This window comes from Aythya ferina, assembly GCF_964211825.1.
Source record: "Aythya ferina genome assembly, chromosome: 4".
Classification (NCBI taxonomy): domain Eukaryota; kingdom Metazoa; phylum Chordata; class Aves; order Anseriformes; family Anatidae; genus Aythya; species Aythya ferina.
Window position 1 is genome coordinate 51,771,463 of NC_140300.1, and position 18,529 is coordinate 51,789,991.

The 18,529-nt window shown below is 35.7% G+C and overlaps 1 long non-coding RNA gene across 1 annotated transcript in view; it reads left to right on the forward strand.

Annotated features, from left to right (window-relative positions):
- Positions 1-18,529, forward strand: part of LOC311436591 — a 46,186-nt gene that overhangs the window by 26,796 nt on the left and 861 nt on the right. The window contains exons 2-3 of the long non-coding RNA XR_014692958.1: positions 1,059-1,137; positions 11,885-12,073. This is a non-coding gene — a long non-coding RNA (uncharacterized lncRNA). The remainder of the gene's footprint in view (positions 1-1,058; positions 1,138-11,884; positions 12,074-18,529) is intronic.

The following is an 18,529-nucleotide window of genomic DNA, read 5'->3' on the forward strand; positions in this document are numbered from 1 at the left end:
TTTTTATTTCAAGTAGGAAATACTGCTGGCCACTGGAAGCTCACAATAGTATTTTGTAGTGTAGAGGTGGACAAGAAAACGTACAAACAGTATGGGGCATTTGTCTGTGAGATACATAGTCTGGTGATTTCAGTGTTCAATACTACTAGCTGATGTTTAGATGAACATCAATGTTCATCTCCCTGGCTCTGTGATCAGGCAGAAGATCAGCCACATTTATTTATTTATTATATCTGGATCCAAATGTATAAGTAACCAAGATACGATCCTCTTATTGATAATACGTGCTGAAACAATGCACAAAGAATTTTGCAAATGTTAGAGCAGGACTATCTAGTCCCTTCATTTCATGGCAGATGACTTTTTTCTTCTGTCAGGTCAGTAGAACTACCTGTCCTGTACTAGGTATCTGTAAGAAGCCTTTCAATATCATAAAGGTTCTTAAAACAAACAAACAACAACAAAAAAAAACCACTGAGGTTAGAAAAGCACAATAAATATCATCAGTTAGTTTTGATACATAATATTTTAAACATAAACTGTGTAACAAATATAAGTGATTTTTCTGTTTTTCCACTAACAAGGTAGAGCATTTTGAAAAGTTCTGTTAAAAAAAACTGACAATAGCTGGTCAAAAATGTGCACATGATTTATTTTTTTTCCAATGCAAAATATTGTTGGCAAGTTTATACATTTTTTTTTATTTCTTACTGAAAATATTGTCATTTTTCATTGATTTTTGTATATCAAAATAAACTTCCCAATCACAAAATATAATTCTTGAAAAGTAATTCAAGCAATTTTAGCTCATTAAAAAAAAAAAAAAAAAGTTTCAAATCAGTAAAGCACACACAACAGGGTAACGGAGTATCTATTCTGAATACTTTGGGAATGGGAAGCTTCTGAATTTTGCCCAAATTTCACTTCCAGTAAAAAAAAAAATCCATATTGTTTTTGCAGGCTTTTAGGTGTAACAGTGGCAGACCTTAAATAGCAAATAACTCTTGAATTATGCTAGTATAATAATTACAATGAAAAGCATCTGTTTTTCTTTTCAGCTGTTGGCTACAATGGAAGACACTACAAGTTTCTTAGGTTGTGGCTGGAAAAGTCTTTGAGGATCTAACAGCAAGTAAAGTAAGTGGTTATTTTTCTGCTTAAAAAAAAAAAAAAAGCACAAGACAAAACACTTGTATTTGAAATAAAAATGCTGTTCAATATTATATTATACTTACCTTATTTTATTTTTACCTTACTGTGTATCTGTTTTGTTTTTAATGAACAAGAGATTTAAAAATTAAGATGAGAAAATAGATTGCTCTTTTCATTTTGCATTCAGCTGCATATTTTCATGTAGCTACAGTTTTTGAAGAGATGTTAAACTTTGAAATTACATCACTGCAAACACATCGTTATGTCACAGAGGAGCAGCAGTTAGCAGTGATCACTTGGAAAAAAATGCAACTCATTTATATAAATTGATAGCCCAGAGGAACCCAAGAACCATAAAATAAATATCCATAACATTACAGCATATGAACTTAGCTTCTGCAGAAAGCACTTTCACAGCTTAATTAGAAATGCTTATTTTTGAAAGAAATCTTGTGGTTTGAATTAAAAAATGTAATAAAATATTCAGACTAGGAGTTAAAATTATGTTTTCCTTCATCCTTTGAGATGGAACTTAAATAGGAATGGAACATATAAAGAGATTATTTATTATTACTGTTTGACATCATATTAATGCAATTTAATAGCAAAAAAAAAAAAAATAATCTCCAGTGTAGCAATCTTTTCATAATATTATAAGATTTTTGATTTAGTAGTATATCTATAAGAACAGTACCCAATATATTTTATCAATTCATCAGTAAAGGTCCAGTTGTTGCTGTCATTATATCTTAAGAGAAAAAATAGTTCGGTTACAGATTATTCTTTCATATCCAAATAAATTAATGTCAATCAGTAATTTCTAAAACTGGAGCTCAACATAGTGGGCTCCAACAAAAATATTTCTGCCATATCAGTGCATCTTTCTATTTGCCAACCATTTTACTCTTGATCATTTCACTGAAGGTTATTCATGCAAGAATGTTTAGTCTCAGCCTTCATGTTTGACACAAACAGTCAGAACATGTACTAAATGTTTGAACTGTAGAAAAATTATATTTTGGGGGAATTGTGGTAACTTCTGCACTGTAACAAGCTCTGGGGACTCTGCAAAGGCTAATTTTAGGCAACACAGAGCTCAAACAGTGAATAAACTACACCCATGCTGCACTTCAATTCAGTGTGACTGGTGGTTGAAGACAAGTGTTGCAGTAAGTAACTTTAGTAAGATATAAATACCCAATTTTCAGCCATCATACTTCTGTAAATATTTGATATTTTCCTCTTTCTGACTTATAGCTGATCTAGTTATCCCTCACCCTCTGTCATGATTCCTAGTCTCAGGAATTGTCTGGCAGTTGGCACCTTTTTTTGTTTGTTTGATTCTGCATGAATACAAATGGGGGGGAAATATAATATATTTTATATTTATTATATAAAAGAATATAATCAGAATATTAATTACTCTTCTTGAATCATGTGATCTAAATTCCATCCAAATGTATAGATTTTTAATACTATACCTAGTCCTTCTAGGATGCCTAGATCAGCAATGTTAAGAAGGTGTGATGAAATTTATACTTTCTCCATTTGGACTCAAAGGTGCACATTTTCCACCTTGCTCAGCTGATTCAACATCCAATTGATGTATAGCATGGCTTTATTACAAAAAGTTATGTCACATTAACTACGTGATATTTCAACAGGCAAACACAAGACACTGTGTAATAGCTTTAGCTGCTCACTGGTGTAGTGATGATATCCTCTGCCCTATTATGGTTGCTTGGATGCTTAGAAGAATGATCACTTTAAAGGCTTCTAAAACTGTATCTTTTATAGCAGACAGGTAAAGGGATGTGCAAATCAAAGGGCTGCTGTCATTTCTGGCTGAAGGCCAAATATCTTGGAACAATTCAGCAGAGAATTTGAATTGCTCACTCCATCATCTATAGTGGAATAAGACTAATAGTCAAAATTCTTTTTAAGCAATCAAAAATTTATGCCATGGCAGGCTCATAGCATTGGAGATGCATGTAATGTATTAGGAGTTAAAATATCAGATTTGGATACTTCTGCCAAAGTCTTTGTTGCCGCTATAACTTCAGGAGAACTTCACAGCAGTAATAGAGATTAGTAAATTATTGTAAGTAAGTTGTTTATTGTGTAGGTTTGCACTGGAAGAATATTTAGTGAAATTAGTGTCAGTATTAGAGACACTTGAAAGACTTTGGTAAATCTAGTAGGGAATTTAAAAGATAATATGAAAAAAATATATATGTATTTCACCCTCCTTGTCTCTGCAGTGTATAAACCTGAAGACTCTTCTGTCAGGTAATAGAAATTTCCAATCTGATCTAAAAGAAATTGTATTAATTAATTAAAGAAGTATTGATGTTTTGTTCAGTTTTGGGCCCCTCGCTACAAGAAGGACATGGAGGTGCTTGAGCGGGTTCAGAGAAGGGCGACGAAGCTGGTGAGGGGCCTGGAGAACAAGTCCTACGAGGAGTGGCTGAGGGAGCTGGGTTTGTTCAGCCTGGAGAAGAGGAGGCTCAGGGGCGACCTTATCGCTCTCTATGGGTACCTCAAAGGAGGCTGTAGCGAGGTGGGGGTTGGTCTGTTCTCCCACATGCCTGGTGACAGGACGAGGGGGAATGGGCTTAAGCTGCGCCAGGGGAGTTTTAGGTTAGATGTTAGGAAGAACTTCTTTACTGAAAGGGTTGTTAGGCATTGGAACAGGCTGCCCAGGGAAGTGGTGGAGTCACCATCCCTGGAAGTCTTCAAAAGACGTTTAGATGTAGAGCTTAGTGATATGGTTTAGTGGGGACTGCTAGCGTTAGGTCAGAGGTTGGACTCGATGATCTTGAGGTCTCTTCCAACCTAGAAATTCTGTGATTCTGTGATTCTTCTGAAAATCTCATAACAAATTGGCTGGAGTTACCATATTCAGATAAACCTTAGACAAATATATCTCTGATTAGAATATCTTCCATATTGTTTTTGAGTGACTTGACAGTCACATAATACACAGGCACAGTTTTCTTCCATGTTTATTAAAGATTATGTGTTCTTATTTTTTTCAAATATCAAAGTATGATTTTCTCTAAGTGGAGGAAAATACTGCTTTTCTTGGTTGCAGCTGGGGAGATCCTGGTGAAGGAAAGGATACCAGATATTTTCAAAGGGTGTGTGACAAATATGAAAGGTAGGAACTGTAAAGCAGTTCCTAGGAAGGGAGCCCTGGGCAGTCAGGAGGGGAAGCGCTGAGGCATTGACATCATGTTGCACAAGTGGAGGGATGCTCCATGCGAGACTGAACTCATCAGGAGCTGCTGCAGTATTTGCCTCTACCTTCCATATTAAATCGACACCTAATATGTTTTATTTCTGGTACATCAGCATGGAAAGGATTGAACCATCTTAATAAGTTTCAATGATCCTCCTCCTCTCTAATCATGACAAGAATTGTATAATTTGCATATTGTTTGGGTTATAGCAGGCACCACAGGTATCTCAGGAAAGGGAAAGAAATTTCCTTTCACCTGTGCTTTTGGATGTATTTGCCCACTCTTCTGTCCAAGTTTTATAACACACCAGGACAAGAATTCAAACTCTAAATTAGAGTAAGATTGAGCATACAGTGTTCATTTGTTTGTTTTTAATGTATTATAAAATAAGTTAATTAAATATGGTTTGATTATATTAATGTCAGGCACTTGCTTTCAGAATTCTTGCTGTTCAAATTGCCTTAGATACTGATAAAATTAATTCTAGCAAAGGTTTGCTAAAACATATGTTCCATGTTTTTACTTCTGCATTCTGCAATCTAAGTGTTACAAGCAGCTTCCTTTCAGCATCTACGTTCATTCTAGATTTATTTATAATCTGCTGAGAACAAAATAAACCTTAGTGTGAGTTGCCTTATCTTAAATAGTGGACAATGGAACCAACATCTATAACCATCTATTAGCATGTCAGTCAAAGTGTTATTGTACTCCCCCAAAATAGTAGGTCTACTTTGAACAAGACTGTGATTTATGATTCAGAATCAGAAAAACTCTATTTCTAAGCCAGGAAAGATGACATCTGGGAAGAACAGATCTAAGCCTATTCAAACCACAGAGATTTTACCATTTATAAATTCAAATTATCTTCTTTCAGCATTGAAAGAGTGTTTCAGAATAACAAAAGGAGCTGATCACTGGTGTACAACAGGCTGACTTAACCACAGGCTTCACTGGCAGTGTGCAAAAGAGGTTTTGTAAATGTGGCATTTAGAATAACTGGTGGTTATCTTCTATTCATCCTGTATTTGGTGTGAGCAAGAAAATAAATTCAAGTAAACATAAATGGTGGTTCTTACTTGGCAGTTCCCCATAAATTTGTTTAATATTAATAATTATATTTCTGAAAAAAATAAGGAACTGTGAAGTGAATTTAATTCAGATTTTAGATGGAGCTTTTTTTTTTTTTTGTCACATACAGAATAAGCAAAGGCAACTGAAGGAACTTCAGACATTTAAAGTCCACAAGGTTAAAACTGAATCTGTAGAAGCTAGAGCAGAAACACAAATCACAACTGTGTAATGCTCATGAAGTCATCAGATTCTGATATGAAATTTGTTGCTGTTATTTCAAATGTCTGCATTGTGTTGATTGTGGTACCTGGAATAATAAAGCAAAGAAAAAGGATTCTGATTCCAGAGCAAAACTTTCACTGACTTTGAACTGAACTGACATCATCTGAATTTCAGAAGTAGTAGTATTTTGTAATAGGTGGATTGGAAAAACTCACACTGCATTTATTAATGCAAAATGCTGTCTCATTCTATTAGCTTTGTATAGGATTTACCTACTGAATCAAACTGCATACACAACTAAAAAAAAAGAAAGAAGCTGCAAACATGACCTTCAGCATCACTCCTCTACAGGAGAAGGAAAAATGCATCACAGAAATTGCTAATTCTACACTCACTGAAATCTACCACTGGCTTCAGTAAGGACAGGTGGTTCTTTCTGTTGTTGTTGTTGTTGTTTTTCTCCTCTGGAAATTTCCAGAAGTGATGAATGATTTAATGGATTTTTAGTATGAGCAAATGGACATTTAGTATACATAATTGTATTTCCTTAGTATCATTTATCTAAGCTCAGGATGTGTAATTCATTTAGTGTTTTAGAAATTGTTATTTTGAAGTTGTGCCAGAAATTAGAATAAAAATTGAAATGATCATAATATTAGTTTTTAAATAGAGTATGCATATAAACAGAAGAAACCAAACCAAGGCATTATTCAAACATTTTAAATAAGCACTGAAATGTGCTGATGAGAAAGAAAGTAAGTACATGATTAACTGTACAGAAAAATAAAGTGAACACATGCAATAAACTAATTAAATGTAAACTTGTTCATAGAAAAATAATGTTTTCCCTGTCCAGACATAGATTTAAGTTCTACTGATAATTAGAAACTCCTGGTAATAGTTATATAGAGCATTAAATATTCCTATAAAATATTTAATCAAGCGATAGGATTTGAAATACAGGAAACCGTACACACTTTTCATTCCTTTTAGTAGCATGTGCTTCAGCAGTTTTTAGATATGCTACCTTCTAAAAAGCTATATCTTCTGGATGGCACTGGCCTTGCAATATTTTTGCTCTATTCTGGTATTGAAACCCTTCCAGGTTATTTGGAGTATTTACACCTCTTACACCAAATGGAAATTAACTTGCTACATGATCAAAATTCGCCAGGATAATAAGTTATCCCATTTTACCCTTTATGCTCTAAGCATCCATCCTTGGAGAATTTTGATGTGTATTTTATGGCAAATACTACCTTAAACTGGATAAGAAATTTAGTTGCACCAAATGTTGTGTATCAAGTAGTACACATCCAGTACTAGAGCGTGTTACAAGGTTAATGGGGAAAATGCAGTGAGGTCAACAAAATATTTAGAAAACAAATTTTTAAAGGGCAAGTGGGTATAGCCTTTTGTATTAGACAGGTTTGTTTTAGCACAGTATTGTAATTTACCACAATCCAAGGATGCTCTGATCACTTCAGCAGTGTGTGCAATGCATTCAGATGACATAATGTATCTCCTTTTCCTGCCTCAGTACTCAAGGAGTCCTCAGAGAAAAGGTCACTTGTTTTGTGCATGTCCAGCAACATTAAAGAGGATTCCAAACTGCTATAGGTCCACATTGTTTGTTATTGTTTATATTTTCAATTTACAATAACATACATAGAGCTTGGTCATTAGAATTTTCAGAAGAGCTTGGAGATTTTTATTTTAATTGCAATTGCGTTCATCTTTAATATATTTGTTTATGGATATTGGCGGCAAAAATAGAGATGGGTCTGAAATAAAATGTTGATTCCAAATTCTCTTAGGCTTTTTAAAAGAGTGAAGTAAAGATTCAAATTTTGTTTCTCATGAGATTCTCGTTAAAAGGTAATTACTTCTGCCATAATTACTGTAAATCCCAAACTTCTAAGTATGATTCAACCCTAAAGTCTCCTCAGTAGTAAAGATGTGCTGTCTGTCATGCTGAAATGAATATTGATGAAAACAGTGGTTCAAGAACAATAACAAGTCTTTATTAGTCAAAATTACCGCTCCAGAGATTTCTTGGCAACACTTCCCAGTTACTGATTTAACTCCAGCCCAATGTTCACAAAAAAAAAAAGACACAGTGATTTGCGGCAGGTAAGTGTTGCTCTAAGCTAGATCACCTCAAAGCATTAAATAGGGCATGGATAAGGGTCATGGCTTTACCACTGATCTCTTGTTTGAGCAAGAGTAAGGTAAGGGCTTTTCCAATAAGTATGTGCTACCAGTTCTCTCTATAGATAAGAAATGATCTTTAAGCACAGGAACAAGAGCTGTTCCTGGATGTTTTTGTTTCAAGGAATGGTGCTTAATTTTTTTTTTTGTTGTTATTTCACCCATCCGTATCCCCACACAATACCTTTAAGATATCTCCATTTTTTCAGGACCGTATGGGAACCTTGTCGAATGAAATTATCTATGTTTTTTTCTTCCTTGTTATGTTTTATCCATAAGACCTTGTTTCATTTGGATTCTTCTGCTTTTCTTACTTGTTAAGTGGTGTTTCCATTGGCACTTCACTTCAGGTCTAAGCCAAGACCCACTGATCAATAGGAGTGTTGTTGGTTTCAGTGGCACAAGTGTTTTTAAATCCCTGAGCACCACTTACAAAGAGTGTTCTGGACCCTTTATGATGTTATGTTATACTGAATTTTATTATTGTTTAATACTGCATAGGGTGCTAAAAATGCCTTGTGACTAAGCGAATACTTTTATAACTAATGTGTCAATAACTATTTGCATAACGAAGTAATTTTTAAAGATGAATTTTGGAGTGTGTAAAAATACAAAGAAATCAGGCTTAATTAGGTGGTGCTGATGAGATCAAACAGTCCAGCAGAAAATGGAACTCTTGGACTTGACAGGAATAATTTTGCTAAGTATGAGCAATGTGACTTTCAAAAACAGTAAGCAGCCAAATAAGGGGCATTTAATCTTACAACAAAATAGGGCTTGAAGCATTTGCAAACATTTATCAAATCCTTTCAGTATGGACAAGGAATGTTTTAGGCTAGATTGTTACTATCCTTTCTGGCAGTATGGAAGTTACCTATACAAATGGCCTCTATTTATAGGGCTAACAGTAATGGGTTAGAGGATGCCTTAGGATCAGTATTGAAACTGTATGTCTTTGCAGCTATGCTTGAAGAGGACATAAAGAAATTAGATTGTTGTGGGTTGTTTCTGGGTGTGATGTTTCTTATGGCACTGGTTAAATTAATCAGTTTGGCTGATATAATTTCCTGGTTGACGTACCACAGCTCAGCTCAGCATTTCTTCCCTGGGTTCATTTCTTTTGGAGGATTTATCTCTTGTTTGGGCTGTCTAGAATATCCTTTTCCTTCCAAGCTTTCAGTAAACCTCATATCAATTTCACCTTTAAATAAAAACTTTCTTCAATATTTCAGGAGTCATACAGTGTTTATACTGTCCTGCTAAACTTCAGGTGCTAGGGAGGGATTTGTTTTGGTTTGTGTTTTTGTGTGTGTGTTTTGTAGTTGTTGTTTTTAGTAAAAATGTAAGCCTTTTCTTTTCTGCAAGATTTTTTGAAGTTTTCCCCAGAGTGTCTGAGAAGAGTCTCTCAAACGGCTCCTGGCTTCTTGCTCTTCTTTTTCAGCTCTGTACACAACACACACAGAAGTTTCTCTCTCAAATTTTTTTATCCCCTCTCTGGAAAGAAAATTTTCAAAAAGGCTTCCATTCCCTTGTCTTGCTATCTAGTTGTCTCAAACACTCATATTTGAAATATTCAAGTAGTGCAGAGGGATTTTTTAATTTTTTTTTTTTAAATTTCAGGTGAAATTGGTTTATCTCACAATACTTTGCATTAAAATTTGAGCTATGAAGGATGATGCTATCTGCATAGTGAGCACTGTGTGCTAGGATACCTGAGGGCATGATGTGCCTGATGTGCAAACCCTTCTGAAATGATCCTGCATGTCACATACCCTCTTTTGTCCCTAGTTCAGACAGAACCATAGGAAATTACAAGTAGTATGAACATTAGCAATCCCACAGCATTGTGCTCAGACTATGAGTCCTGTATCAGTAAAAGTGATCTTTGAATTGTTGATTTGAACCCAGAGATTAACACAGAAAATAATTTTACTAAGTCATTTAAACTGTCATGACAGGAGCATTTGAACTGCCAGCTACTGAAATTCAAACAGTTCTGCAGGTTCTTCAGTAGGTTTACTGAAAAGAGTACGCTATCAACTGAGAAGAGTACGCTATCAATTTCATGGTAACACTTCCTTGCTGACTGCTGTGTACAAATGCACTTGATTAAGCTCTTGTTTAAAAAATCACCACTAAGAATGAGAATCAGCACAGGTACACTGATAATGTAATAACCTTCCTCAAAAAAGTGGATTCTGGCAGATGTGTGCATCTAAAAATGCACTCTGATAAACATTTGATTTTGGGAATGACGATTTGTTACATGAAGTTGAAGTAGTGATTATTAGTCGTTTTATTTTCTTAGAGGATGTTTTTTAGCAGACTGGTGTGTAGACTGTCAATCAGAGTTAACTTGAAAAAAAGTAGTAGTTGGTTATCAGCTGCCAAAGGTTGAAGTGAAGCACATTCATCTGCAGGAAGTCAGAGGAGTCAGTTTTGATGAACTAGAGTATCTGCTTTTTTTCTGTTACTTTGCATTAGGAAAAAAATAATGTTATAGCACACGGTCTCAGAAAATGTTTCTGACTGTTTTGTAACCATTTCCCCTAGAATGCAGTAAGCAGCATGTGTGCTTGCGTGGAAGTGCCCAGAGAGAATCCAAGATCATCCATCTCTTGGGAAAAAATAGCTCCAGAAATTGACCAGCCTGCCCAGGGACACAGATGTTTTCAGTCCTTTATGTAATCTTTCAGTCCCAAATGACTTAGCACTGTGTTCAGAGAACTCATAAGGAGTAGCACGGCAAAGTGTCTAAGCTTTCTTCTGTGATTCTTCCTAACCTGCGTCTGCTTTGCCTTTTGTTCCTGAGTATTTACTGTCGTCTATCTTTTCAGTCTTGTTAATGTACATCGATTTACAGTACCTAGCCAGCACAGCTCCACCTCACTGCAACATTACCTCACACTTCTCTGCTGAGCCCTATCATCAGCAACACCTCATATATCCCTGATATTCTGAGAACAGGAAAGAAAAAGATTTGTTTTCAGTACCAACAAAGGATGTTGAACTTTGCAGATGGAGAGGGAACACTGGAGATCCTGGAGTTTTCATACAAGCAGTTAGCACATTTTAGATCCAAAGTAGTAGTTAACAATCAAGGTAATGGACTATATTTGGTTCTGGTAAAACTCTATTAAATACTATAATATTTCTAAAATAATAAACCAGTGAAGTGTTACTCAGGTATCAGATTTATTTATTTATTTATTTATTTACCCCTCAAAGGAAAATAACTCTTTCAGTGCAGATATTTCTGGTAATATGGAAAAAAAATGCATAAATCACATTATCAGTGGAAAATGGAAACAATACTAAATGGAATATTTAATCTTCCCTTTTGTGTACACATAGAAAAAATCCCTACTGCTTAAATCTGGGGTTAGACTGATTTGTTTGTTTCAGTGATGGATAAGGATGTGATTATCTGTGACAAATATGAATTTCTTGTAGGTATTTAATAAAAACACAGAGAAGTGTCACAAAACCTAATAGGCATTCAGACCAGCCAGGGAAATTTAATCTGGTTTTGAACCGTGTTTAGTTCAGTAGGAGTGTACTGCACTTATTCCTATTATTTACATTCTGTTATTTTGTGTACGGATTATGATACCGCCACAAAAGGCATGACAAATGCTCCAGTTTGAACAGTCTTAAAGATCCCTTTCCAGATATAGCCTCTGGATTTCTAATTTCCTAACCCTGTTCATTATGAAAATTGTGAGACATCAGCACATCCACACTTCAACGAAGAAAAGGAAACAAAGAAAAGAAGCAAGAGCATCCGATTAAAATTCCTCCAGGAAAAGTCTCCCTCCCTGTACACATAGACACACATACGCACACACACGTGCACACCCCACACCCTTTTTCCAGTACAGAACTCAATTTTTATGGGACTCTCTCTGGTAGAAACTCTTCCTGGGGTACATCACCAATGTTTTAACAGGTGCTCCTAAAAAATGTTTGCTGTACATTCTCTCTAGGATGGATTGAGGAGGTGCAGTCTGAAAATCCTGACTCCAGATACTTGTTGGCTGTGAAAGTTCTTTCACAGGGAAATGCGCATGAAAATGGTGAGCTTTCATCAGGTCTCAACTGTGCCTAGCCCAGCTATCTTCCAGAAAATGAACAGTGATCACCTGTAAAGCCTTCCTGAGAACAGAGAAGAGAAGGTAATGTAAAAGAATAAAATTATCTTCTGCACTTTGATTTGATTTTTGGTTTTGTTTAATTTTGGTGAGTCTTTATATGTTACATTAACTGCCATGATAAAACTAACATCTGGTATTCCTAAGAATTAGGAATTCTTAGGTATTCCTAACAGATAAGGTATTCCTAAGAATTGTGATTAGTGACTGCTGCCTTAAAACGTGTTTGGTCTAAGCTGATTTTTTTGAGTAACCACCTTGCTGAGGTTCTTCATTATTAATTTTGTTGTTTTCATTTTCATATTTTGTGAAACTCCCCACTGGCCTCACTGTCTAGTACAGCACGTAGTTTCAACTGCTGTAGCTTGTTCACAGTAATTTTAAATTTGGGGTGAGGGGTTGCTCTTTCATTGTTTATAATAGCTTGTCTTGATACAATAGTTGTTTGTAATCAGAAAGTTCTACTGAAATTTGAATACATTAATGAAAATTTGAACTCAAATACAGAGTGACTGATGGTTTGGAGTGCTAGTTGTGTTCCGTGTGGCCTCGTGGGTTTTAAAACTTTTAAAAACTTTAAAATTATTTGTTGTTGTTAACATATCGCCATTAAACATTTTGCAAAATTCATCTTAAGAATTGTTGTGTAAATGTAGTTGTCCTGTGTAAATTTCATTTCAGTCTCCCAAGCCTCTATTTGTCTTTTATGTAAGTTCGTATGTGATACACAACATGATGCCTTTATGTATACGCTGCATAAATTGTATATCTATCTGCAAAGATACTTTGATTAACTATGTGATGAAAGGTAACTGCCTGAATGCAAGATGATTCTATCAGCTAAAAAAGTTTAACCATAGTATCTATTTAGTCATAAAGGTAAACTCATTTATTAAGAAAAATAAGTCTTTTATAATTGGAAGTAATCAGTGTACTTCATGTAATCTGGCAGTAAATGACTGTGCACCCACAGGGCTACTTAAGTTCAAAACCAATTTGGTAATCTTCCAACTGGAAATTACAGTAAATTAAGGTCATTTCTCTAAGGAATGACGTAAACACTTAAGTAATGGAGCTCCTCTTTTTATGTTGAATCACATAAGTAAAATCAGAGCCTGCTTAATTACATCTATTGTTGGATGTTTCGATCAGGCATTTAAATACCTGCGATGGGAGTCACAATTACGTTTCTCCTTGCAAGCCTGGAAACGTTAACCCCCCAAGCAATCAAAGCAGGCCTATCTGTTCTGCACAAAAGGCAGTGGGAAAAAAACTGCTAACATGTAAAGCTTCCCCCTCACCTCCCTGCCCAAAAAATAGCCCTACAGACTGTGTTTTTTTCTATTTCAAACTAAAATGAACCATGTTAAACACACAACTGAAAAGAAAATAGCAGCTGACTTGCAGTCTGTGGTGGGGTTTGGGAGGGTTATTTTGAGGGGTTTATTTTTTTCACAAAGTATAAGGTTGTAGGATGTAAGGGTAAGAAAGATTTTTTTCCTGGTTGTTTTTGCACATCTTCGTATAATTTTGCAAAATACCGTATCTTCAAATGAGTGACTGATGAGCACATAGTACTGTGTGGGACCAAAAAGTTGAGGTGTCTTTAGTTTTAGCCTTGTCTGAACTCCTAACTGACTCCTGAACTGCTGTTTTTTTAATCAAACAGCAAACTTCTTCAGTGACACAAAAACAGAACTTTGGAAATACATGTTTAAGCAGATCAAATCATTGGTGCTTTTTCCATGTTTCAGTCCTGGTAGTCTGACTCTGGCTTTTGAGGTTTGTGCAGGGTTACTCTTAGTAATACGGCACTAAGATAATTCAGCCTGGGGCCACCATATGTCTTCTAAGAGAAAACACATGTGAATTTTGGGGAGATTCTCTGCTGTTCAGTTTACTCGTTAGCTTACTTGGTCTCCACTCCATGATCCCTCATTTTTCTTCTTTGTTTAAGATAGTAAAAACAGAAAAATGTTTTCTTATGGAGGCTGGAGAGGTAGAGAGGAAAGACAGTGCTGCACTGAGCAGATGGGAAAGTACAAATGCAGCAGGATTTAATTCAGGCCATTAGGTCTTGTGAGCAACAGACACCAAATTTGCGAATACATGGATCTCAAGTTTATCACGTTTAAAATTTTTGATCTATTAAAAATTGTAAACTGTTATGCTGTAAGTTTCCTCAAGAAATGCAATGGACTACATTCAGGTGAAATAGCTGAAGAAGCCTTAGCAAAGTGGAATTGATGTTGACAAGTGAACTATGGAGTCTATGTTTTATTGAATTTTGTTCAGTTCAATAATGTATGAAAATGACAGGAGGAAATGTATTGAACTTATACATATGGATATGACAGTCATGCATGAACATTCTGGACATAAAAAACCTTAATCGTCTTACTTGGTACTGTTTGATATTGTTCTCAGAAGTACTTTAAAAATGAGCATATAGTAGTAAGAGAGCAATAAAATCTAATTTTAAGTGCATTTTATTCATGTTCATGAATATGCATCCAGGTATTTGCTGCCTCTGGACTAAATATCTGTGCTTTTCAGTGCCTGCATAGCATGACTGTATTCCTAAATAATCATTTCAAAAATCTATTATTCATAACATATGAATAAGCCAAGGCCTCCTACATAGCTACATGGCTATATTGTTATAAGTAACATTTAATTTCATGTAGACAAAATTGGATGTTTCTGAATAGTAATTATGCTTTTGCAATACATTATAATTAGATGAATAAAATTGAACATGTTCTTTTTATGTTTTGCGGAACCAGAACTCTGGTGGATGAGAGAGATTAAGAAATACACAAAATCAATTTTTCTTGCTTATTTTCACATGGCATTTTACGTTTCATTGTATATTTATAATTAGACTTTGTGAGGATGTAAATGAGACAATGACTAACAAACAGTTGTTTTAAAGACATTCTTACTACAGTAATTTTCAACAACAGAGTTAAAATGATTTTTATAAGCTTCCTTTACCATTTACAATAAGGAAGGAAAAAGATGAGTAAAGATGCATTTGAAGCTTGTTCAGCGAATAGAACTTTAAAAAACATTCTTACTCCTAATATATTTCATTCTAGTGTATAAAACAGTTTTCTTTAGGAAAAGGAGGAAAAAAGACTAAATCCATCTATTTTGTAAAGATGGTAAAGGACTCTGAGTTTACTTAATCTTACAAAGCTTAAAGGCTTTGTGAAACCACTTTTTATTTTATCTCAGTGATAAGATACTTGCTTCATTGAAATTTAAAAAATATATATTATTTACCATTGACTTCAACAGAAACCAGAATTGTTCCTCTTGCAATGCAGAATTATGTAGGAACTTCATTTAATTTCTCAGTAGGGTACTTATTATAAGGTATTATAATAAGATGTTTTTCCAGATCTGTGCTCAAATAAATTTCAGCCAGTTTCTATAAAACATCATTATGACATATACACTTCTAAGAACTAAATTATCCTTTTAGAATCATTCACTGAAAATAACAAGTAACAGGAATTCAAAATCTCCATGACTGTTTGTCTTCTCTTTCCAACTTCATCCCAACTTCCCTTCCCTGGCTGAATATTTTCACAGGGATGCCCATGAATTTCTGTCTTTTCTCTCTTGTGTTTTATATGTCAGAGGTTCCAGTTAGTGTGACTCTCAGCAGTACTCACTGGACAGAACCTGAATCAAAATGCAAAGAAATGCCAAGATATGCATTAAAAAAAAAAAAAAAAAAAAAAAAAAAAAAAAAAAAAGATTTAAGGAGTATGTATGTATGTTAGTAATATTGTAATACTTCTAAAATGAGAATTACAAGGTCTTAAAGCAAGTTTTTTAATATTGAAAAGATTTTGCTTTGTACTCCTGCAGACAAAGCATGCAACAATCAGCTTTATCAGCCTAATTTGAAAGCTCAGCTGAAAACAGCTAGACTGGGTTATGCTTTGCTGCAAGACTAGTCCCTTTCCTAGCCAGAGACAAAGTCATTCTTGAACTTACTTTGTAATGTGGCCAATTTATGCCCTGGTTTATCTCATTTTGACTTCAGTGGGAAAGTCCTCGGTACTGGTTATGTGTGTTTTGTGGGAATACTAAAGTATAAAGAAATGACACCAAGTTAGGTGCATGTGTCAATCTGCTCGAGGGTAGAAAGGCTCTGCAGGAGGATCTGGATATGCTGGACCGGTGGGCTGAGGTCAACTGCATGAAGTTCAACAAGGCCAAGTGCCGGGTCCTGCACCTGGGGCGCAATAACCCCAAGCAGAGCTACAGACTGGGAGAGGAATGGTTGGAAAGCTGCCAGGCAGAGAAGGACCTGGGAGTATTGGTGGATAGTCAGCTGAATATGAGCCAGCAGTGTGCTCAGGTGGCCAAGAAGGCCAACGGCATCCTGGCTTGCATAAGAAGCAGTGTGGCCAGCAGGTCTAGGGAGGTGATTGTCCCCCTGTACTCAGCTCTGGTGAGGCTGCACCTCTAGCACTGTGTTCAGTTTTGGGCCTCTCGCTACAAGATGGACATCGAGGTGCTTGAAAGAGTCCAGAGAAGGGCAACAAAGCTGGTGAGGGGTCTGGAGAACAAGTCCTGTGAGGAGCAGCTGAGGGAGCTGGGTTTGTTCAGCCTGGAGAAGAGGAGGCTCAGGGGCGACCTTATCGCTCTTTATGAGTATATTAAAAGAGGCTGTAGTGAGGTGGGGGTTGGTCTGTTCTCCCACGTGCCTGGTGATAGGATGAGGGGGAACAGGCTAAAGTTGCACCAGGGGTGTTTTAGGTTGGATATTAGGAAGAACTTCTTTACTGAGAAGGTTGTGAGGCATTGGAACGGGCTGCCCAGGGAAGTGGTGGAGTCACCATCCCTGGAGGTTTTTAAAAGACGTTTAGATGTTGAACTTAGCGATATGGTTTAGTGGAGGACTTGTTAGTGTTAGGTCAGAGGTTGGACTCGATGATCTTGAGGTCTCTTCCAGCCTAGACAATTCTGCGTGATTCTGTTAAGACCATTTGCTTAGTACATATTTTTTCACTAGGACTCTGTATTGCCTACCTAAGTTCTTGGTTTAACTTCAAAATGGCAGATCTTGAAGATCATTTAGAAACTCTGCCAATAAACTAAAGCAAAGTTTAGAAAGTTTTTTGTATTTCTTTCCCCTCTGCTCGCTATTCCCCCCTCTGGACACTACTTCTCCTGCCAGAAACAGCTTTTCCACTTGGCTCCTGTAAATATTGCCCCTTCAGAAGGACAGATTTGTTCACTTTTGAAAGGCAAGGTAAAGTAACCCTAGAAGAAGATGCCAGAAAGTTCTTTATACCCTTGCTCACTCTGCATATCGTAGTGTGTAAAATGGATACTCTAACTGTATTTCTATTACAATGGCACCTGTCGAGTATATTCTGATCAATGGTTCCTCTGGGCTAGATGTTGAATCCTATAGTCAATACCGCCTGACCTTCAAAAGCTTATGATCTTAAACTCTCAATCTTATAACAGTGACCAAATGGAGCCCAGAAAAGCCTAAGGGAAAAAAGCATAATATCCAAACATACGAATCTTTGCTTGTAGAATTGTGGTGTGATTCAAAAATAAATGAAATAAGCAATGCTAGCAGCAATAGGGAAGAAAAATTTCAAACTCCTTTGTTAGTTTATAACAAGGATCCGTTCAGTAGTGTCTAGTGTGCCAGCTAGTACACTAGAGTCAAAGTACTTCAAGCAATTCCATTATAAATCCTGCTATGGAGAAATTTATAAGTCTGCTATAAAAGTTCACTCAAGGCTGATCAGTGCCAAAGAACGTTTCTTTTCCACTTAAAAATAATATGTGGCTGCTGTTTATAAATGATAAGGTTGCAGAAGTGGAGAGAGAGATTTTCAAAAGCACAAATTGGGATTGGGTATCCATTCTCCCTGTCTTCAAATAACTGTCAAGAGCACCAAAACAAAAAAGGTGATGTAAAACACTTTTACAAAATCCCAGTGTCGGAAAGTGTAAATTTTGGTGAGTAGGAGGAAGAGAAAATGAAATTTGACTGCTAATGATTTTTTTTTTTTCCCTCAGCAGCCTAATTTTTTCCAACTCTTTGAAAATTATAATTGGCTTTTGGATTAAGTTCTTCTGATGATTGAAACTTTAGGAGTTTAGTTACTGGAGTTTCAGAATTGTCTTCTGTAACTTATACTTCATATAATTTTATACCTGCCCATATTGTCATTTTTAACAGCTTTCTGCTGTGATAAATTGTAATGACCATCTGCCCATGATCACCTGTCAGCTATAAAATATAGCAATATACATTTTGAAATTGGACAAATTAATCTTTGCATGATAGACTTTTCTACTGTCTTATTTCTTATAGACCTTTGTAATAATACTTTGTCTAAATTTGGCTGCCTTCTAATTAATAAAATTAAATTTAAAAAGTCAGACAAAGGAAATTAAATCCAAGTTGCCATAGGACAAAGAGTGTGAGCAGTA